At 39.3% G+C, this 23,912-nt stretch overlaps 1 protein-coding gene across 6 annotated transcripts in view; it reads right to left on the reverse strand.

Moving 5' to 3' along the window:
• Nucleotides 1-23,912, reverse strand: part of ZFAND6 (zinc finger AN1-type containing 6) — an 83,512-nt gene that overhangs the window by 28,912 nt on the left and 30,688 nt on the right. For 3 of the 6 annotated variants that reach the window (XM_009210748.3, XM_009210750.2, XM_009210749.4), the window contains exon 2: nt 11,855-12,017. The exons of the other annotated variants lie outside the window; for them this stretch is intronic. The gene's annotated coding sequence lies outside the window, so the exon portion shown is untranslated. The remainder of the gene's footprint in view (nt 1-11,854; nt 12,018-23,912) is intronic. 6 annotated transcript variants of the gene reach the window in all.

Below are 23,912 nucleotides of genomic sequence, written 5' to 3' on the forward strand. Positions count from 1 at the left end.
GTTTCTTCCCACATTTTATCAGCGTTGGTCTGGGATATCAACAGAATACCACGGAAGTAATGGCATGTCTTCCAAGTCTAGGTCATAAGAGACACTGTGGTTTCTGCTTTGCTTTCTCCTTGGTAATTCACTCTGGAGAGGCTGAGAGCCATGTCATAGAGAAAGGCTCATGTGATGAGTAGCTGAGGTCTCTGGCCAACAGCTATACGCGTGAACCAGGAAGTGGATCTTCTCTAGCCCTGATCAAATCTTTGAATGACTGCAGCCTTGGCTGACATGTGAATTGGAACCTCATGAAACACCCTGGGCCAAAGCTACAGCTGAGGCCCTTCCATATTCCCAACAGAAACTGTGTGAGATAATAAATATTTGTTGTTTAAGCCAGTGAATTTTGGGTTAGTTTCTTATGCAGCAATTGATAACACAGTTTCTGGTATATATGTCTCCCTGCTTCTCGCCCCCCTATAGTTTATTTTCAACACAGCAGCCAGTGATCCTATTAAAATCTAAACCAATCACACTGCTTGCTTACTCAAAATCTTCCAGTAGCTTCCCAACTTACAAAGCGTTAAAAGCCATATTCTTTATCATGACTTAAAGGCCCTTCATGATCTGGTCCCCCATTACATGACTTCCTCTTTTACTCCTCTTCCTATCATACACACTGCCGGGTATGACAGGTATTTTCCTGCCTGAGGCCTTTGTAGTTGCTATTCCTTCTATTTTGCAGAAATCATCATGACTAGGTTCTTCACCTCCTTCCGGTCTCTGCTCAAATGTTACCTTTTTCAAGGAGGACTTCCCTTGCCACCTATTTAAAATTGTCTCCAGCATCAATTCCAGTTTTATCTTTCTTCAACGCCCTTATCCTAATCTTAATTTCCTATTGTATTGTGTCTCCCCGTGCTAAAATGTTACCTCCATAAGGGCATGGATTTTGTCCATTTTGTTCCCTGATGCTTTGAATAATGCTTGGTAAATGGTAGGCATTCAATATTGATTGAATGTATGAGTGAAACTGCACTGCCACCTTACCTGCACACCACCACTAGTAGCCAAGGATTTATCCCAAGGTAAAAAACTAGAAGGCTCCTTTTAAAGAAATTGAATTTGCTCTTTAAGAAGAGAGCTAGATCTGTCAGCAAGGTATGCCACATATGACTATATAGTTTGTGCACTGAACAAAGATGTCTGCAGGCACAGCGGCTCACGCCTGTAATCCCAGCACTTTGGGAAGCTGAGACAGGCAGATGACTTGAGGTCAGGAGTTCGAGATCAGCCTGGCCAACACGGTGAAATCCTGTCTCTACTAAAAATACAAAAATTGGCCAGGTGTAGTGGCAGGCGTCTGTAATCCCAGCTACTCAGGAGGCTAAGGCAGAAGTGCTTGAACCCAGGAGGCAGAGGTTGCAGTGAGCCACGATTGTACCACTGCATTCCAGCCTGGGCGACAGAGCAAGACTCCAAAAAAAAAAGAAAAAAAAACAAAAAAACAAGTATGCCTGGCCTCATGCTCCAAGCTTTTGGGCATCTTTTCCATTCAGCCTACTCAGAAAGAGGTTCATTTAGCAATGTGACTAATTTAGCATACCCAATGGTAATTTTATTAGTAAAATTAAGTTGCAGTGAATTTCATGTTCTCAAACTGACCTAGGTTCCATATCGCATACCTTAAAGAGCAAGGCATAGTTTTTACCAGCACAAGGCCACCTAATATTCCTATTTGCAAAAAGAGGAAAACCATTCAAATTTTCCCACTGGCTTCCACATTCATGGACACTCATTCTCTTTTCTTCTCAAGATTACCACAGATCGATCTATCTATGCCTTTTTATTCGTCTTCGCCCTTAAAGCTTTTAATTCAACCATGTAGACTTTGTGCTTCACGCCCCTGCCCAAAACCTTTTAAAAAATCTCTTCTCCCCCTAAGGCAAATCTTCAATTGTAAATGAATGTCCTTTCCTAATTTTAAAGTTTAATATATGGTCATTCTCTAAATTTGTATCTTTTCTGCTCATGAAACTCTGCACATTTTTTACAGAAGAAAACTTGCTTTACTATTTATTGAGTGCTTTATGTGCCAAGCACTTATAAATACCAACCACTTTAATCCTCATAATAGTCCTATGAAGTAGGTACTATTACCTCTCTCATTTTGCAGAGAAGTAAACTGTTCAAGGACACACAGCTAGTAACTGAGGAGCTGGGATTCAACCCAAGCAGTTGGCTGGAGTCCACACTCTAAATCAATAGCTGCCAAAGCATATCTGTGGACTCCTGGGGATTCCTGAGAGCCTTTCAGAGGTCCCTCTCCCTCCTCCCTGCCCTCCCAACTCCCTCTTCTCCCCCGCTTTCCCCTCTCTCCTCTCTTCTCTTCGACAGAGTTTTGCTCTTGTTGCCCAGGCTGGAGTGCAGTGGCACGATCTCGGCTCACTGCAACCTCCACCTCCCAGGTTCAAGTGATTTCCCTGACTCAGCCTCCTGAGTAGCTGGGATTTACGGGCACCTACCACCACTATTTTTTGTGTTTTTAGTAGAGACAGGGTTTCACCATGTTCGCCACACTGGTCTTGAACTCCTGACCTAGGTGACCCACCCGCCTCGGCCTCCCAAAGTGCTGGGATTACAGGCATGAACCACTGCACCCAGTCCCTATTTTCATAGTAACAATAACTTGTTATTCGTCTTATTCACTTTGTTGACATTTGCACTGGTGGTGTAAAAGCAATGAAGGGTAAAACAGCTAGAGCTTTAACATGCCATCAAGGCAGGGGCACCAAACCATACTATAATAGTATAGTTGTCATTATATGACAAGAAGATGTCATATAATATGGTGATGTCATTAGGTAATGACTACCTAATAGTAGTCATTATATTCATCACCATACTCTCACAGTTAAAAAACAAAAAAACCAGTTTCACTTGTGAGTATTCTTGATGAAACAAATTATTTTTATTAAATCTATTTTTTTTTTTTTTTTTTGAGATGAAATTTTGCTCTTGTTGCACAGGCTGGAGTATGGTGGCGTGATCTCGGCTCACTGCAACCTTTGCCTCCTGGGTTCAAGTGATTCTCCTACCTCAGCCTCCTGAGTAGCTGAGATTACTGGTGTCCGCCACCATGCCTGGCTGATTTTTTTGTATTTTTAGTAGAGATGGGGTTTCACCATGTTGGTCAGGTTGGTCTCGAACTCCTGACCTCAGGTGATCCACCTGCCTTGGCCTCCCAAAATGCTGGGATTACAGGTGTGAGCCACTGTGCCCGGCCCTTTTATTAAATCTTGATTCTGATTACACTTCATTGTATTTTTCCTCTTTCACCTATTTTGAGATACGTCACCCCAGAGTAAAGTCTTCCTCATTCTAGTTTCTCATCCACATAATGGAAACTGAAGTCTCTATTCTCACAGAGGTTTGAGGCACACAGTTCCTAATCAGTCTCCCTTTTCAGGAAAAAGTGTTACTGAGGAAAAAGATACCTACACAAATTCAGAGGAAAAAACTTACTTGTAATAATCAACACTGTCCTTCAACATGAATTAAAATATGAATAATGAGCAAATAATAAGTTTCTAAGCACAAAGAGCACATGAAAGCAAAAAAACAAATTTAACACACAGAACAATTATTTGTTTTTTTCAGAGTTATATTCCCAGCACTCTAGATTAGGGCTGGCAAATTTTTTCTCTAAAGCACCAGATAGCAAATATTCTAGGCTTTGTGGGACATACAGTCTGTCACAACTGCTCAATTCCGCCTTTATAGTAAAAAAGCAGCCATAAACAACAAGTAAATGAAAAGGAATGGCTGTGTTTCAATAAAACTTTTATTTACAATAAGGGGTGACTGGAATGGAGTTGGTGAGTGCACCACAGCTGGCCAATTCCTGCACTAGATTAATGCCAGGCACATAGGAGGTACTCAAATGCATGCTGGATGAATAAATGATTTCACAACTATTTTGGTTAGAAATATTATCAGGAAAGACATAGCAAAATTCCATGACTATAAGCAAGTATCACTTTCTTTTGTCATAGCTCTTTGTTCAAGGATATCTTGATACCTATCACTTCGCTAGCTATTAAACACTATAAAAGACATTTAGGACACACAGTTCTGCTCTCATCAATGTAGGTACAAGAACAGAAATATTAATGTCTGATTTTCTGCACAAACATCACATCTAACTCTAAAATTACAACTTCATTAGCCACAAAACCACCAAATGCTAAGAAGTACCAAAACCACAAAGTTTTAGAATATACCACTCTCACTTCATAGAGGTATACAAAAATGGATGCCAGAAATGATTGCAAGATATTTCAGAAACTGATTTTCTTTCAGTTAAAGTGTAACACACCTTGTGGGGATGACTAACAAATGCATCATGAAAGGAAGTATAACTACAAATCACTGCAAAACAACTGCTATATATACAGGGACAACTTGATGTGTAGTAGAAAGAAAAAAGAACTGACTCATCTTCAAATTGGTTGTGAATATAAACTTCCTACTTAGATAAATGGCTAGCCCGAAGTACTTCATTTAAGATAGGTATGATGCCTGTCCTTTCTAACTCATAGGACTTTGAGGGGGTCAACTGGGACGGTGATTGCGAAAATACTTTAACGCGTAAGTTGCAATATAAAGCTCAGTTCAGAATTGGGTGGCTTATTTTAAGTCACATATCTGCAGTTCATCATGAGAGGGAGAGTTGCAAACTGTCAGGTATTTAATAATAGATGCAGTCATAAATCCAAGACTCCTTATTTACCCATAGCTCACAAAGGACAGGTTCATAAAAGTTCTCCTTGCCACAGAGACACTAATCACCTGTTAGGAGATCTGTGAGTAGGCCTCACTTCCACCTGAGATGATACCATTTTTTATTAAAAGCATGATGGAACGGTTTCTAATATCCTCCTCTCAAAAGTTTACAAAATGATGTATCAATTATTCTGGATAACTGGCAACGAAAATTTACTACGTGCTTATGCTCAGTATTTATAACTGTAAAGGAGGGATAAAAGCAAGTATGTGTTCTACCAGGGGAGACTTCTGTGTGCCTAGAATATAGGATAGTGGGAAATGATCTTAGAATAAGGCCACATCACAAAATCTGTGTTTCCATGCTAAGGAGTCGGAATTTAAACCCACAGGCAACTGGGAATCCCACCACCTTAGAATGAAAAGGGGAGCTTTTTAGAACAAGTGCTATTCACTAAATACTACTGTTTTTATATACTTTAAATTGCTCTAAAAATAATTCAAGGTGGCCGGGCGCGGTGGCTCAAGCCTGTAATCCCAGCACTTTGGGAGGCCGAGATGGGCGGATCACGAGGTCAGGAGATCAAGACCATCCTGGCTAACACGGTGAAACCCCGTCTCTACTAAAAATACAAAAAACTAGCCGGGCGAGGTGGCAGGCGCCTGTAGTCCCAGCTACTCGGGAGGCTGAGGCAGGAGAATGGCGTGAACCCGGGAGGCGGAGCTTGCAGTGAGCTGAGATCCGGCCACTGTACTCCAGCCTGGGCGGCAGAGCAAGACTCCGTCTCAAAAAAAAAAAAAATAATAATAATAATTCAAGGTGACTTTAAAAATGCATGCTGCATGGTATCAAAAGTAAGCAAAAATAGTCAATCCAAGGAAAAATGGTTAAAAAAAAAAAAGTTAGAAATACTGTCAATAAATAAAATGTATGCCCATAAAGGCCTATTTGCTAATTAGAAGCCATTCATTTGACTCTGTTCTTTCAAGTAGCTAATGCAAAGAAGTACAATGAAATCTTACCCCCAATAACATAAGAGGATTTCATCTATAGTTTACAAGTAAAACACAACGTGATAAGGTCCATAATATCTGTAAAGTAAAATATAAGTTTCCGGGATGGATGGATGGATGGATGGATGGATGGATAGATGGATGGATGGATTGACTTGAGACAGGGTCTCACTCTGTCATCCAGGCTGGAGTGCACTGGCGCGATCTCAGCTCACTGCCAGCTCTACCTCCCAGGATCAAGCGATTCTCCTGCCTCAGCCTCTCAAGTAGCTGGGATTACAGTTGCGCACCACCATACCCGGCTGATTTTTGTATTTTTAGAAGACATGGGGTTTCACCATGTTGGCCAGGCTGGTCTTGAACTCCTGATCTCAAATGATCCACTCGCCTCGGTCTCCCAAAGTGCTGGGATTATAAGGCGTGAGCCACCCACCCAGCCTCTGGGTTTTTAGTTCTAATATAAATCAATAGTCTCATGGCCACCTTCAGTTAACAGCCAGTCTTCATGGAGCCAGAGTTAAAAATAAAATCCGGCCAGGGGTGGTGGCTCACGCGTGTAATCCCAACATTCTGGGAGGCCAAGGCGAGAGGATTGCTTGAGGCCCGGAGTTCAAGACCAGCTGGGCAACAAAGTGAGATCCCTGTCTCTACAAAAACTAAAAAATTATCTGGATGTGGCAGTGCACACCTGTGGTCCCAGCTACTCAGGAGGCTATGTACGGTGGGAGTACTGCTTGAGCCTAGGAAATTGAGGCTGCAGTGAGCTGAGATCATACTACTGCATCCCTGCACGGGCGACAGAGCAAGACTCTTGTCTCTTAAGAAAACAATAATAATAATGAACTTATCATCCAGGCTTATCATTTAGGCAATCCTTCATAAAGTTTATTTCTAAGTGTGTGCTTTTGTTCTATCAAAGATTGCTGAGGCAGAGGAAAAGGGTAGAGAGAAAGCACACTGAGAACGCAGAATGGGTTACAAATTTCTGCTTCAAACAGAATAGTTCGTTTTTGGTCTTTTCACATACCTGGTTTCTGTAAAAGATTTCAATTAAATAAAGGGGTTCAAATGGCTAAAAAATTTGGACACTCTTAAGTTCTTGATTAAGAGCAAATTCAACAATGGTCAACAGTAAGCCAATCTGAGGTAGGGTTGATATACTATACCATGAACACTTTAGAGCATATCTAGGCCACTAGTTATAAGAGGTAAATTTCAGTTAGGCAGCCACCCCACTTTGAATTGAGATGTTTTGAGTGAATATCCCTAAGTCACCAATTAATCCTACTAAATTCTCCAAATTTTTTCCCTAAATTAAAAAAATCAGGTCAGAAAAACTATATAATTAGGTATATATTAGAGTAAGTGCTCACTGAAAACGTCTACTCATTATTATGTAGTAGGCCCTGGGCTAAGCACTTTATATAGATTATCTGACTTAGGCCTCACCAAATCTGTATAAGGGAGGTAACATTCTCATACATGTTCCTCTGTAATCAGTTAAAGAAACTGAAGTTACATATGCCATTCACTGCCTCTCTGCTAAAATTCCCTTCTAAGACAATCTGTATACCTATAAATCAGCTCTTGCTGCCCTTTTAGTACCATGGGATAAACCCTCCAGACAAGCTAATTAGACCTGGATGAACACCAACCCAATGAACCTATCTAAAGTCATGGGTGGAGGTGGGGAGGAGACAGAATAGCACACACATAAAAAGTACCAAGGCTACATACTTGCAATTCAATTACATATGATTTTCCAAAGATTTTCGAAATAATCCTTTTTTCTTTCCTTAGTTAGAATGGATTTCTATTTCCATGTGTTCTGGTCCCTGATTAGAATCCAGTAAACAGTGATTTCTTTTAGAACATAACATTAATACCTTGTTCCTATCCTTTGGTATCTCCCCTAACACCTATACTATTTCTAAGCACAAAGTAAAAGTGATTATCAGTGCTGAAATCCAGACTACTTTTAACCTTTAGTGGAATCATCTCAAACAGATAAATTTATCTCACAATAAAACCACTAACTGAAACCTAGTCCTTCCTGACTCTAAATTAATGTACCACCCATCACATTGCTCGTCTTCAAAGGTGCGTCTAGATAAGAAATCTACTAGCATTTAAATGTAAAAATTAGTTTTCATTTCCATATCACATATAAACAGATGGCTCACTTTAATTTGAGAAGCAGTCACTGACAGACTTCAATACTTGCAACACTGCTTGACTCACCTGTCAATATCTTTATTCAAAAATAACTGCAAGGCTGGGCGCGGGGGCTCACACCTGTAATCCCAGCACTTGGGAAGCCGAGGCGGGTGGATCACCTGTCAGGAGTTCGAAACTAGACTGACCAATATGGTAAAACCCTGTTTCTACTAAAAGTGCAAAATTAGTTGGGCATGGTGGTGCATGCCTGTAATCCCAGCTACTTGGGAGGGTGAGGCAAGAGAATCGTGCCACTGTACTCCAGCCTCGGCAACAAGAGTGAAACTCCATCTCAAAAATAAAAATGAAAAATAAAAATAACTACACTACATTTTATAAATTGTTTAAAAATCACTTTATGGCCAGGTGCAGTGGCTCACGCTTGTAATCCCATCACTTTGGGAGGCCGAGACGGGCGGATCACGAGGTCAGGAGATCGAGACCATCCTGGCTAACACAGTAAAACTCTATCTCTACTAAAAAATACAAAAAATTAGTTTGGTGTGGTGGTGGGCACCTGTAGTCCCAGCTACTTGGGAGGCTGAGGCAGGAGAATGGCTAGAACCCAGGAGGCAGAGCTTGCAGTGAGCCAAGATTACGCTATACACTCCAGCCTGGGCCACAGAGCAAGACTCCATCTCAAAAAAAAAAAAAAAAAAAAATCACGTTATATAAAACCCAGAGAAAATACACCTAACCTTCACCAAGATTCTTGAAGAAATATTTTTTGCTTCCTCTTCTCCTCTTGGTGGAGTTCTATCTGATGCAGGAGCCAATCTTTCATGTTCCAGACAAAGAGAATTGTGTCATCAATAAATGCCATGTTTAATGCAAATACATTACCTAGTAAAACCAACTATCTAGAACAGTGTTGTCCAATACAGTAGCCATCAGCCACATGTGGCTACTGAGAATGTGAAATGGGGCTAATGCATACAGTAGACTGAGACAGGAAGGCAGGGAGTAAAGATTTTTTTTCTTTTTTTTGAGATGGAGTCTTTCCCTGTCACCCAAGCTGGAGTGCAATGATGCAATCTCAGCTCAGTGCAACCTCTGCCTCTCGGGTTCAAGCGATTCTCCTGCCTCAAGACTCCCGAGTAGCTTTGATGACAGGTGCCCGCCACCAAGGCCGGCTAATTTTTTAGTAGAGATGGAGGTTTCATTATGTTGGCCAGGCTGGTCTTGAACTCCTGACCCCGTGATCCACCCGACTCAGCCTCCCAAAGTGCTGTGATTACAGGGTGAGCCACCACGCCAGGCTAGGAGTAAAGATTTCTATTCTACTCTTCTGTAGATGTTTCTGATGATACCTTAATTGAAAATACCCTACTTTGTGATGTTCATATTCTTAATCCTAAAGCCTTAAAATCTATTACTTGGAGCATTTATAATATGCTACCTAGTATTCCTCCTCTCAAAGAACAAACAGGTTTAATAATGATAATAATTTGCAAGCATTGATGATTCAATCAACCTCACAATATCCCACCAGGTAGTAAATTATTACTGTATCTATTTTACAGATTATACAACTGAGGCCCAGAAAGGTTTAAGTAATTTGCTTAGTATCACAGAGATGTCAGAAGGGACACCTAGGATCTGAACTCAGGCAGCCAGACTCTATGGCCTGCATACATGACCATATTACATGGCCTTACATAGCCCAAAAACTTCATTTTAATACACTGCATTATACAACAGTAAAAGAAGCTCAAATACATTTACAAATCTAAGCAAAACCAAATGACAGAATTGGGTACAGGATCAATGAGAAGCCTACACTATTGCGGTAAGGTAAAGGGTAGAGCAAGGCAGAGGGAATAAAGTAGACGAATTTTATATATGGTGCTCACATATTCCTACATGTACTTTCTATCCCAGTAAAGTTAATTAGCTTCTAACTTTACCCCCTTGAGAGAACAGTAATATAGAACAGAATACAGAGAATCATCTCAGAGAGATAAAAAGAAATTTGGGACCAATTTACTATCATACAATTTCCCCCTAAACCCTCTACAGTGATAAAAGCAACTCGCTTCCCTATTGTGTGTTCTCTCCTAATCTCATTTTAAAAATCAAAGTTTCATTAGTATGTTCCAAAGGCTTCTCTCACCTTGAATTTTCCTTATTTTTGACACTAATCAAAAAAGAGGAGGGAAGGCTGTTGAAGTACCGTTCACAGAATAGCAGCACCAAATTAAACGTGGCTTTTCAAGGGAAATGCCAAATGGCTGTAAATGAAGACTTAAATTTCATATTACAGACCCTAAAACTGCATTAAAGTGAGGCTTGCCATCATTAAACAAGATTATAAATATTTCTTCTCTAGAACTACTGAAAGATTAGGAACTAGATAACCTCTGGAGATTTATACAGTGGGCTATACATCTACTGACCAATACAGAAAAGAAAATAATGGGGCAAAGTGAAACCTCTGGGTTTTTCACTAGTTTTGAATGCAGCAACATGTGTCTCTCCATTTCTGTCATGTATCCTTTGACCACTTTCATTAAGAATATCCATATTCGGCCATGCAAGGTGGCTTACACTGCTAATCTCAGCACTTTGGGAGGCCAACGCAGGCAGATCACTGGAGGTCAGGAGTTTTGAGACCAGACTGGCCAACATGGTGAAACTTTTGTAAAGATACAAAAATTAGCTGGGCATGGTGGCACATGCTTGTAGTCCCAGCTGCTCGGGAGGCTGAGACAGGAGAATTACTTGAACTTGGGAGGCGGAGGATGCAGTTAGCAGAGATGGTGCCACTGCTTCCAGCCTGGGTGACAGAGTGAGACTCCTCAAAAAAAAAAAAGAAAAAAGGATATCCATATTCAATGTGTATTCTTCACATTTTCTAAATGTTTTCTCATTCACTGATTCTAAAGATAGTCCATTTTGATTTTCCTTCAGTCAACACATTTGTGTTATGAAAGAGAAAGTAATTTCATTTTAGTGCATACAAATGCGCAACATTCCTTCTACTCCATGCCTCAGTGAATAGTTAACAAGATTTTATAAGTCTCTGTCTACATGCTCATCATTTTGCTCACTACAATGCTTTATAACCACTCCATCTGTACAAACAATGCATTCTTCTAAAGAGAGAGAAAAAAACATCCAATGCAGTCTCACTTCTAAATCCATAAAGAAAAAGTGGGGGGAGGAGGATAGAAAAAAAAAACACCACCCCACCATGGATTCTTAAGGTGTTAACTTTAACGCCTTAAAGGAAGGAAAAGGAGAAATTTTTCTTCAATGGCATTTCTATTTTTCAAAGTACTTTACAAAATAAAATTGGCAAATTTAAAAAACTTTCAACTGCATTTAGGGAACCAGCGTGCTTGTATTTTGATACACTCTTTGATTAAATAAAGCGATTTAAAAAAATACTAGTTTTCAAAATTATTATAATTTAAATTATTATTTCCAGAAGCAATTTTCTATATTAATATCAAACATCATAATCCCAAGCAATTTTTTTATGGTTGTTTGGTCAAAATATTAACTTTAAATGGCTGAAATCAACTGCAAAATAAACAGCAATCTAAAGAATTACAATCTTTTGCTTCACAATAATAAAATTAGTAATGCAGATTCCAATGCTTATAATAATTCTGATAAAAGATGTGTGGTCACTAACAACATTAGTTATAAATGTTATTGCACAAATATTATATAAATAAAAGTCTACCACCCACTCCACCCTCAGTATCCTACCCACCAGAAAAAATACACCCTAAAAATGTCTCATCATGATGACTTAGGTCTATCTTCAAGCATTTTAAATTTTAAAAAATAAAATTAAGTTACTATGCCCAATTACATAGGGTTACAGGCTTAAGTCTCTACTCACACAGTTGAGGTTGATGAGCAAACAGCTGTCCTGTATCTTGAGACAGACATTAGCTTTCTGCCTTCCCTATCCTCATAAGCAGCTACTTAAAAGTTTTGAGTTTTATGCAAGAAAACATTTTAAAGCCTTCAGTGTTTTACTGCAGCAGACTTCAGATTCATTCCTGTAACACATTTAACATGAAACAGAGTTGAGACATATAAAATTTATGTACCACATTTTAATCATTAAAATTTTAAGGAGTGCTTTCGCCATTATAGCTAGGTTAAAAGGGTGGCTAAAGGAAAAGTGAAAAACAAAAACATTCCAATTGGTATTCGACGTTATTAACACGCATATAACTAATCCATAGATTTTTCTATACCTGGCCATAGACTAGGTGAGTAAGGATTACTTTATATATAATCATTTTGTCCAAAGTAGGCAAAAGTAGGTATTTTTCTGTTCTCCTTAAGTCTAGCTAATTTATTTAGAATAAACAGCTATAAAAGCGTTTGTAAAAAACGCTTTTACAAACAGATAGTCAGTGGAATGCCTTTAGAGTCCCAAGTACACATATCACAGCACCAGACTAGGGAGAATGAGATTGTTTTGTGACAGCAGGAGGAGACATGTTGTAACTCATAAGAGTTGTATGAAAGGTATTCTATCATAAAAAGTTAAAATATTTGTCCAAGAGTCTAACTTGCTTCAGTAGAACTGATTAAAACTTTCTGACTTCACCGCAGGCTTAACTGAGTCTGCAGTACAACGGCTAAAACATAAACTGTACCAATCTTGGGCTATAAAACAGAAGCATGCTTTCTGTATAATAATAATTAACATTTTATAGGTGTTTAGAATATAACAGACACCACTGACAGTTTTACATGCACTCTTAATCTTCATTCCATCCTTAAAAGTCAGGTGCTACTATTACCAACCCTTTACAGATGACAAAACTGGTTCAGAGATGTTAGGAACGAGTTCAAGATCACAGAGCTAGTTAAGTGGCAGAGCTATGACCTGAAGCCAGATCTATTTGTCTCCAAAACCTGATGCTCTCAAGCCTGTAATCCCAGCACTTTGGGAGGCCGAGACAGGCGGATCACGAGGTCAGGAGATCGAGACCATCCTGGCTAATACGGTGAAACCCCGTCTCTACTAAAAAAAATACGAAAAACTAGCCGGGCGAGGTGGCGGGCGCCTGTAGTCCCAGCTACTGGGGAGGCTGAGGAGGAGAATGGCGTAAACCCGGGAGGCGGAGCTTGCAGTGAGCTGAGATCCGGCCACTGAACTCCAGCCTGGGCCAAAGAGCGAGACTCTGTCTCAAAAAAACAAAACAAAAAACCAAAACAAAACCTGATGCTCTTGAGCATAAAGCTAGATTACAGGCAAACAGTGATCCATTGTACTGATAGATCAAACTGTATCTGGAATTAGTATACAGATTTGGATACCATAGGTTAAGTGTGATACTGATGGTGAATGAGTGTTATCAGAAAACCAACAGGATGGTTATAAATTCAGGAAAGTCATCTCTTACAAGAAGTGACTATATGAAATTAAAGCAAGTAACAGCAAAAAGACAAAAAAGAACACATTTTGAAGGGCAGTTAGAGAAACACAAAAAAAAGCAGGCTCATCTCCTGTGGTACAGAGTACAGAACTTGAAACAGTGTATAGAAGTCTCAGGAGACATTCTTGTTCAACACAAAGCACTTTATAATGCTAAGGAATCCAATAGCTCAAAGCAGTTCCTACTATAGTACTGAGCTCCTGCAATTAAATACCTAAACCTGGTTAAGTATCTAAACCCAATTAAATATCTGAATTATTACCATCATAGTAATAACTTGATTCAGACAAAGTTACCAAAGAATGTTAAAACTCTTTGTGAATGAAAGTTTGATGAGGACTGGTATACATTGAGTCTAATAGTGTCTTCCCACAAATTATGTATTACAGAAGGAAAAATATTAACTTAAGTAGAGGAACCTGGCAGGTATCACATTAACCTAAAGATCTAAGTAAGTATCACTGACAAGGGAACAAGTGGACATGTGCCTCCTAATGTGATGCACTGAAAAGGACACAAGTGTAACATTCCTGCCAAAACTACATTCCTAAATTTTATCATGAGAACACATCAGATACACCCAAATTGAGGGAGATTCTACAAATAAATGGTCTGTCACTCTCTTCAAAAATGTCAATGTCATTAAAGACAAAGAAAGGCTGAAGAAATGTTCCTGATTAAAGAAGAATAAAGAGATGTGGCAACTAAATGCAATGAATGATTATGGGTTGGATTCTGGACAGGAAAAAAAATCACTAAAGAACACTATTGGGCTCATGCCTGTAATCCCAGCACTCTGGGAGGCCAAGACAGGTGGATCACCTGAGATCAGGAGTTCGAGACCAGCCTGGCCAACATGGTGAAACCCCATCTTTACTAAAAATACAAAAATGAGCCCGGCATGGTGGCACGGTTGTAATCCTTGCTACTCGGGAGGCTGAGGCAGGAGAATCATTTGAACCTGAGAGGCGGACGTTGCAGTGAGCCATTGCACTCCAGCCTGGAATACAAGAGCAAAACCCTGTCTCACATACAAAAGAAAAAAAAAAAAATTAATGGGAAAACTAGTAAAATGTGAATGTAGACTGTGTATTAGATAACTGCGTTATTTCCTTAATTTAATAACTGTAACGTAGTTAAACAAGAGAAGGTCCTTGTTCTTAGAAACTATATACTGAAATATTACATGGTAAAGGAACATGATGTAAGCAACTTAATCTCAGAAGAGTCAGAAAAAAATAACATGACAGAGAATGAATAAGTAAATAGCACAAATTGTTAACAATGGGTTAATCTTACTAAGAGGTCCAGGGACCAGTTTCGTGGAAGACAAATTTTCCATGTGTTTACATTGGGGGGAGGGTGTCCAGGATGATTTCAGGATGAAACTGTGCCACCTCAGATCATCAGGCCTTAGGTTCTCATAAGGAGTGTGTAACCTAGTTCACTCTCATGAGCAGTTCTCAAGAGGGTTCGTGCTCCTATGAGAATCCAATGTTGCTGATCTGACAGGAGGCGGAGCTCAAGTGGTAATACCAGCTCCCATGTGCTCACCTGCTGTGCAGCCAGGTTTCTAACAGGCCACAGACTAGTACTAGGACTAGTCCAGTCAGCAGCCCGGGGATTGGGATAGGAAATACATGCATATTTTAACCTTCCATAAATTTGAATTATTTCAAAATAAAACCTGGTAAATATTTGAACCTGATGTTCCAAGGATTCTAAATACCTGAAAGAACCAGATTCCCTATCTTGTCTCCACACACAAACTCCAATCCAACAGCAGTTTAAACTGATTTATGATGATCAAATGAGTTACAATAAATAGTGCTCCAGTTTAAAATACCAAATATAAGTGCCAAGTGACATGTACCATTCCACTGATGATAAAGTATGACTCAGAGATCTAAGACAGGTGAATGTCTACCTCCTCCCAATCTTGTTTTATTCTACTGCACCCTTCCCCAAAATACACTGGAATTAAAGAACAGAGACAAGACTTCTCCAATAAAGCACTGCTATTCTTCCATTGAGAAGGCAGTAGCAAGTGTGTCTCCTTGCTAAAAACTCCAAATTAAGTTATCTATCTATCTATTTATTTATTTATTTTGAAACGAAGTTTTTCTCTTGTTGCCCAGCCTGGAGTGCAATGGCGCAATCTTGGCTCACTGCAACCTCTGCCTCTTGGGTTCAAGCGATTCTCCTGCTTCAGTCTCCCGAGTAGCTGGGATTACAGGCATGTGCCACCAGGCCCAGCTAATTTTGTATTTTTAGTAGAGATGGAATTTCACCATTTGGTCAGGCTGGTCTCCAACTCCTGACCTCAGGTGATCTGCCCACCTCGGCCTCCCAAAGTGGTGGGATTATAGGCATGAGCCACCATGGCCAGCCCAAAGTAAGTTATTTTCTGATTATGCCAGGTAGCAAAACAGACCCAATTTGAGAGCAATCAATAACCTATATGGAAAATATTTTTAAAAACCTCACTTTAAACAAAACTCTAATGCCAATTAAAAGCTGGCAAAGTACACTATATACTCACTACAGAGCACCTGGCAAAAACAAGAGTCCAGAATGTTAATTACTGAGACTAACATACAAATGGTTAATACACAAACACTTCAGTTGCCAAAAAAAAAAAAAAAAAAGAAATGAAAACCAGAAAGAGGGAAAAAGAAAACAAACAGAAGTAGAACATGAATGAATATTAAAGAAAACATTCAAGAAGAAATAATGATGGCTACACATCACCGCATTATTTTGAGTTCTTCTCCAATGATTAGACGTATTTTTCTTCCACACATTTTATCTTCCACTGTTGTTCACCTCACCTACTATAAAATATAAAAGTCCATCTTTGTAAGACTGCAAGAAATGTTAAGAACTGTTAAGAGCACAGCTTTGACTGTATCTCGTGATGATACTTTTTTTTTTTAACTTGTTGAGCGGTCCAAAACAGCAGTCTACTAGGAAATTCTCACAAACAATTCACACTGGAAAGGAGTGGAGTGTCAGAACACATCATCTAATTCACATCACCTAATTCGAACAGCCTTCCAACCCTTCCAACTCTGGGAAGAAGGAAATGAATTATTTTAGCTTCCTATACTAATCTAGATACATCCTACATCACGTATCAGCAACTTATGGCACAACTGTTTTTTTTCTTTGAGACGGAGTCTCGCTCTGTTGCCCAGACTGGATTGCAATGGCGCGATCTTGGCTCACTGCAACCTCCGCCTCCTGGGTTCAAACGATTCTCCTGCCTCAGCCTCCTGAGTAGCTGGGACTACAGACATGCACCACCACACCCGGCTAATATTTGTATTTTTAGTAGAGATGGGGTTTCACCATGTTGGACAGGCTGGTCTTGGACTCCTGACCTCATGATCCACCCACCTCGGCCTCCTAAAGTGCGGGATTACAGGCATGAGCCACCGTGCCAAGCTGGCACAGTATTTACTGGTCGTTTAGCTAATTCCAGGCCTTGGGCCCTGCTGCTAAGCTGTGGCCTTCTTTCAGACAGTCTCTTTATCAGGTTAATCTTTCTAACTACAGAGCACCAACACTGCCTTGTTTAAAGTAAGCATTTTAACAGGTTCTTGTTGAATGCCAAACTACAAAACAAGCAAAACCATTTTATCTCAATCCCAATCCCTGCCTTCTCTCCCATTTGCTCAGGTATCAGGCTATCAACTCTTCTACCTCTGCCAGATCTATTAGCTCTCCAATTTTTTTCCCCACATATCTCAATTTAAACTCCAATTCTCCGAATGCTGCAGGTAAATAATGTTGTAATAAAAGGATCAGAATAACAAACACTGTGAATGAAACTTGACCAATTCAAACCTAAAATGTAAACCAAATTTAAACCTAAAATCACTAACTTAGTAAATAAAAGATGTATCGATGGACATGTGTGTGTATACAAACATAATATATTTGGGGGCGTAGGGAGCAAGTTTTCAAGTATCCATCATCTTCCAAATTAACTCTTAGACCTACACTTCTAAAAACACTTAGGCATATGAGTCTGCAATTATAGCTCAATTCAAAGGCTTTCATTAAGTCATTAGTCAAATCAGCATGGTCATGCAGCTGAATTTCTAGCAAATCCCTAATACGACATTACAAATCATAAACCTTGATCTGTAGCTTCCTCTACAGATTCCCCTTAACTTAAACTGCATTAAGTCCCAAACCCTGAAAAGAAAGGAGGTGGTATGGAAAGAAACGAAAAAAGGCTCCAAACAATAAATCCAAGTATAAGTTAGAAAAATACTAGGGAACGCGGGACAGAAGTGTTGCGACATGGACAAGATTCAAGTAACCCATTCAAAATCTAGCATATTCTTGTAAACAAGAGTTTTAAATAAGGAATACCTTCTTAGGGGAGGTTTAAAGGAAAGGCAGTAGCTTTTTGGCAGAGATGAGTAGGAAATAATAATAAAAGAGAATAACAACTGGCAATTCAATTCTGAAATAAAATCCTGAAATAAAAGCCTTCCGGTTTAATTAAATTTTTCTATCTTCTCTACCAAAACTAAGCATTGTATTTGTTGTCATTTTTTGAGACAGGGCCATACTCTGTTGCTCAGGCTGCAGTGCAGTGGAATGACCACAGTTCAATGAAGCCTCTACCCTCAGCCTATTGAGTAGTTGCATACACTACAGAGGCACATCCACTACACCCCACTAATTTAAAAGACTGCAGCCTAGTGCTGTGGCTCACACCTGTAATCCCAGCACTTTGGGAGGCCAAGGCAGGTGGATCACGAGGTCAGATCAAGACCATCCTGACTAACATGGTGAAACCCCGTCACTACTAAAAAAAAAAAAAAAAAAAAAAAAATACAAAAAAATTGGCTGAGAATGGTGCCATGTGCCTGTAGTCCCAGCTACTGGGGAGGCTGAGGCAGGAGAATGGCGTGAACCTGGGAGATGGAGTTTGCAGTAAGCCGAGATTATGCCACTGCACTACAGCCTGGGTGACAGAGCAAGACTCCGTCTCAAAAAAATAAAAGATGTTTATTTTTTGTAGAGAAAGGGTCTCACTACATTGTTGAGGCTGGTCTGGAACTCCTGGGCTCAAGCAATCCTCCCACCTCGTCCTCCCAAAGTGTGTGATTACAGACATGAGTCACCAGCATCTGGCCAGGAGTGAAATGTTAGATTTAAAAGAGAGCAAAGTTTCCACTCCTAGGTATTTATACACATGTCCACACAAAAACTTGTACTGAAATGTTCATAGTAACCTTATTTTAACAGCCAAGAAATGGAAACAATCCAAATTATCCATCTAATGGTAAACAGATAAACAAATTATGATATAACCATAAAATGAAATACTATTCTGCAATTAAAAGAACTACTGATAATACAATGTGGGTGAATCTCCAAATTATTATGCTAAGTGAAAGAAAAAAGACTACACAATGAGGATTCTATTCACAGGAAAAGTTACAAAAATACAACTATAAACTGAGTAGGCATGATGGATGGCGTGCAGAGGAGGAAGGATAAGGATCACCTGAGCTGAGGAGTTGAGTCCAGCCTGAGCAATATAGTGAGGCCCCCATCTCTTAAAATGTAATTAAAATGCAACTGTAACAGAAAGCAGATCCAGGGACCACAGACTGACTTCAAAAGTACACAAGGAAACTTTCCAGGGTGATGGAAATATTATACCGTCATGACTGTGGTGGTGGTTAAACAACTACATAAATCATAACTAAAACTGCACACCAAAAATTAGCATATTTCATTGTGTAAACTTAACTTAATAAAGCTGATTTTAAAAGACAAAATAGGACAAAGGAGTGGAAACAGTCATTTGACTTAAAGTACTATTCAGTTAAATCAGTAAAAGATAAGTATTAGAAATTTCAACTATACCAAGAGAAGCCACAAAACTAATGAGTTCAAGTTTCACCTAGAATCAGTTTTTCACTAAGTATTTTTTTAAAGATGTCTTAAAATAACTTTCTAGGCTGGGTGCAGTGGCTCATGCCTGTAATCCCAGCACTTTGGGAGGCTGAGGTGAGCAGATCAAGAGGTGAGGAGTTCGAAGAAGTAGAGACTGTGGTGAAATCCGGTCTCTACTAAAAATACAAAATTAATTGAGTGTTGTGGCACATGCCTGTAATCCCAGCTACTCGGGAGACTGAGGGAGGAGAATCACTTGAACCTGGGAGGTGGAGGTTGCCATGAGCCAGTGAGCCAAGATCACGCCACTGCACTCCAGCCTGGGCAACAGAGCAAGACTTGGTCTCAAAAAATAATAACTCTCTAATTCTCCTTATTTATAATTTTGAGAGGGAGTCTTGCTCTGTCGTCCAGGCTGGAGTACAGTGACACGATCTCAGCTCACCGCAACCTCTGTCCCCCAGGTTCAAGCGATTCTCGTACCTCAGTCTAATGAGTGGCTGGGATTACAGGTACCGCCTCCACGCCTGGCTAATTTTTGTATTTTTTGTAGAGACGCGGTTTCACCATGTTGGCCAGGCTGGTCTCAAACTCCCAACCTCAAGTGATCTGCTCGCCAAGGCCTCCCAAAGGGATTACAGGTATGAGCCACCATGCCCGGCCTAATTCTCCTCATTTAGCTGTAAGCACAGAAACACACTTTTCCCTCCTTTACCTCTATACCCACTTTTACATCATTTCAATACCCTGAAAACGATTTGGTAACTTAAACAAGACTAACTTGGACTGCCTTTTTAACACGTTATTATTTTACAATAAATAAAGCTTATAATTCTACTAAACATTTTTTGCTAATCTTAGATTTTAAAGTGTAACTGTCATTAAATAATTTATTGCATTTCAATAAAAGATGCTTCTCAAATAAAGGCAGCATAGCTTATTTCTTCAAGCAGGAATCACTTCTTAATGTTTTCCGATTATTTGAAAGAATATAGAGAAAGCAACCTCACTTCCCACACCTCAGATACAACTTTCTTGCTCATCTATTACATTTACATTACAAAATAACTCGTTTCTAAAGAGTTCCAATTTCTAGATAAAAACTTGCACATTAAAAAAAAAAAAAAAAAAAAAAGAGTCCTGCCTGGGCGTGGTGGCTCATGCCTGTAATCCCAGCACTTTGGGAGGCCGAGGCAGGCGGATCACGAGGTCAGGAGTTCGAACCCAGCCTGGTCAGCATGGTGAAACCCCAACTCTACTAAATATACAAATAAAAAGAAAAATTAGCTGGGCATGGTAGCACACACCTGTAATTCCAGCTATTCAGGAGGCTGAGGCAGGAGAATTGCTTGAACTGAGGAGGCAGAGGTTGCAGTGAGCTGAGATCATGCTACTGCATTCCAGCCTGGGTGACAGAGCGAGACTTCGTCTCAAAAAAAATAATAATAATAATAATTGTAGTGGCCAATATTTAAATATAAAACCTAAATAGTAACTTATAGTAAATTGGGTATTTTGAGACCAAAAGACTTCTTCAGGAGCTAAATATAAAAGCATTTTCTAATATAATTCATTTAAAACCTTTTTTCTTGTTTACCACAAAATTAAAATGCTCAAAATAATAGCTATTTTTTAAGAGCAGCCTTCCAATTTAAGCAATTTTAAAAAATTCTACTGGTATTGTAGTGTGTCAATGTTGCCAAGGTAAAATACTCCAGGGTAACACTGTCAATGAACCCACTCACTCACACTGATTACGTGCACACCCTTGGGGGATACAAAATGTAAGACACAAATTCAGCCTGAATGATGAGTCAAGAACTTTTTCCCCATCTCTTACCATTTAGAACTTTGAATAAATTAAAATGTTACTACCCCTCTAATAAAACATGTTAACAATGAATAACTGGTATGTTTGAAATAGCACATTCAGTTTATCATATTGTTTAACGAGGATACACAGTTGTTTTGTTTTTTGAGACAGAGTCTCACTCTGTCGCCTGGACTAGAGTGCAGCGGCACAATCTTGGCTCACTGCAACCTCTGCCTCCCGGGCTCAAACAATGCTTTTTTTTTTTTTGGTAGAGACCGGGTTTTGCCATGTTCCCCAGGCTGGTCTAGAACTCCTGGGATCAAGGGATCCACCCACCTTGATCCCTGAAGTGCTGGGATTACAGGTGTGAGCCATCGTGCTGGTCAGTTGATTTTTTCTTTTTGTTTCCCAACCATCAACAAACCAAATTTTTTCTATAAATCCTCTTTGATAATTCATTCCAGTTAACAATTAGTTATTTCGCAGATAAATACTATCCGTTGCCAGTGGGACAGATACATGTAGAGAAAACTAAATACAAAAATATCACCTCTACTCAGAAACAAAGCACTTCGTCATTATCAGGGAGCAAATGTTTACATTCAAGAATGTTATCAGCTATTAACATTAACAGTCAAAGTGAGATATTAAATATATGTATTGGCCAGGTATGGAGGCTCATGTTTGTAATCTTAGCACTTTGGGAGGCTGAGATGAGAGGACAGCTTGAGGTCAGGAGTTCAAGACCAGCCTGGGCAATACAGCAAGATTCTGCCTCTACAAAAAATTTTAAAATTAGCCAGGCATGGTGGCGTGTGCCTGTAGTGCTAGCTACTCAAGAGGCTGAGGCAGGAGGATTGCTTCAGTCCTGGAGTTTGAGGTTACAGTGAGCTATGATTGTGCCACTGCACTCCAGCTGGGGTGACAAGATCAAGACCCTGTCTCTTAAAAAAGTTTTTAGCAGTAAATATATTAAAAATTTGTATCTGTTATTAGACATGACGAAGAGCAAATCAAGGATACCTATGGCAAATTTGCAATCTTCAGTGTTACTTTTCTCTAAAATAGTTCACTCTTTAGTTTTCATCACATTATAAAAATTATCTAAATGGAACTCTGCAAAAGCAAATGAACAAAAGGTCCTGGTAACCTTTTCCTTCAAAAGAGCATTTGATTATTCTGAGAAAATTACCAAAATGATTAGAAGAATGAAACATGGCTTGGAGTTTAATCACATACAAATAATCCATTAGGTATCCAGAGTCAGAGATTTTTGTGGTACTCTGTCTTCTCAATAACATCTCTAGATTTTCACATACATCCTCCTCCTTCTCACCCCATTCTGATACAAAATCACCTAACAGTGAGAAACTACACATGCGCATGCGTGTACAAAACACACACACACACACACACACACACACACACACACTCCTTAATGACTAAATAGACAATATGATACTAATGAAATCTTTCTTTGCAAGTATTTCCTTTGGCAACTTCTCTTCCTCCTACTGACCAAGTGGAGTAACACCTACGGTGACCATATCTTCTAAATCAAAACCTAGGATGTATGATCCAACAAGATAGAATATTTTAGTAGAAAAACATAAACCTCTAGCGGGTTGCGGCAAAGAGGCAGTTCAAATTTTTGTGCTACTTCCAAATGTATGGCTCTGTATTTTAAGGATGTCAAAAAGTTAACATTTCTAAAATATTCCAAAAATTTAGAAGGCCAATAAAAAATATTTGAAAACCGGGTTGCCTGAAGATATATGGCTCCTAGAACAGTATCTCAAAATCCCATCACCCACTATTTGTCTTTTTACATACATTACCTCAGGTTTCAAAGTTCTAAATAGGAGTTCTGAGCAAATCTCTCCCAAACATGACTCTTTCTCAGAACTTTCTCCAGGGTTCTGTTTTTGCTAACTGCCTACTAGAAATTCACTTAGATGTCTCATTGGCTCTGCCAGTAAACAAACAAACAGAAAACATGGGGTGAGCATGGAGCAGGATTGACTAAGAGCTAGTAGATAAGTCAGAATTGCAGGACAAATAGTAAGAACAAAATTGAGGGGTCCCATGATAAATGCTTTATCTGCATTGTCTCCTTTCATCTTCACAATATCCCTTAAAGGTAGTAGCAACTATTTAGAGATGAGGAAACTGAGGCCTACAAAGATTATGGAACTTGCTCAGGTCAAACAGCTAGTAAGCAGTAAAGCAAGGATTTGAATTCAAGAGTCTGACTCCAAAGCCCAGGCACCTGAACATGCTAAGACATCAAAAAGAATGAGATGCAGATTCTGACAGAGTTGTGGTCACTGGTCAATTCAAGAGGTATTTCTTGAGTACTTAGGTACTGCCAGACACTGAGGATACAAAAAAAAAAAAAAAAATGTACATCTGGGTTCAAATTTTTGCTTTACTACTTAATAGCTATGTAAACTGAAATGAAAAAGTTTCTGAGCAGTATGATTTGAATAAGGAATGGCTGCTATCAGGAAAATAGACAAATTAACAAGTCACAATACAATATGAAACAACACAAATATAAACAAGGAAAAGAATTTATACAGTGATTAGCTTTGTCATAGGGAAGGGATTGTTTTGGTTTATGGTGGGAGACTCACCTTAATATTTTGAATGAGGATGAAGGATATTCCAGACTAAATAAAACATGATACCATGATTCTACATAGTGTACTCAACAGGGTCACAAGTAGACTGATACTCCTAAAATATAAATACCTGGGAAG

This window comes from Papio anubis, chromosome 7, assembly GCF_008728515.1.
Source record: "Papio anubis isolate 15944 chromosome 7, Panubis1.0, whole genome shotgun sequence".
Lineage (NCBI taxonomy): Eukaryota > Metazoa > Chordata > Mammalia > Primates > Cercopithecidae > Papio > Papio anubis.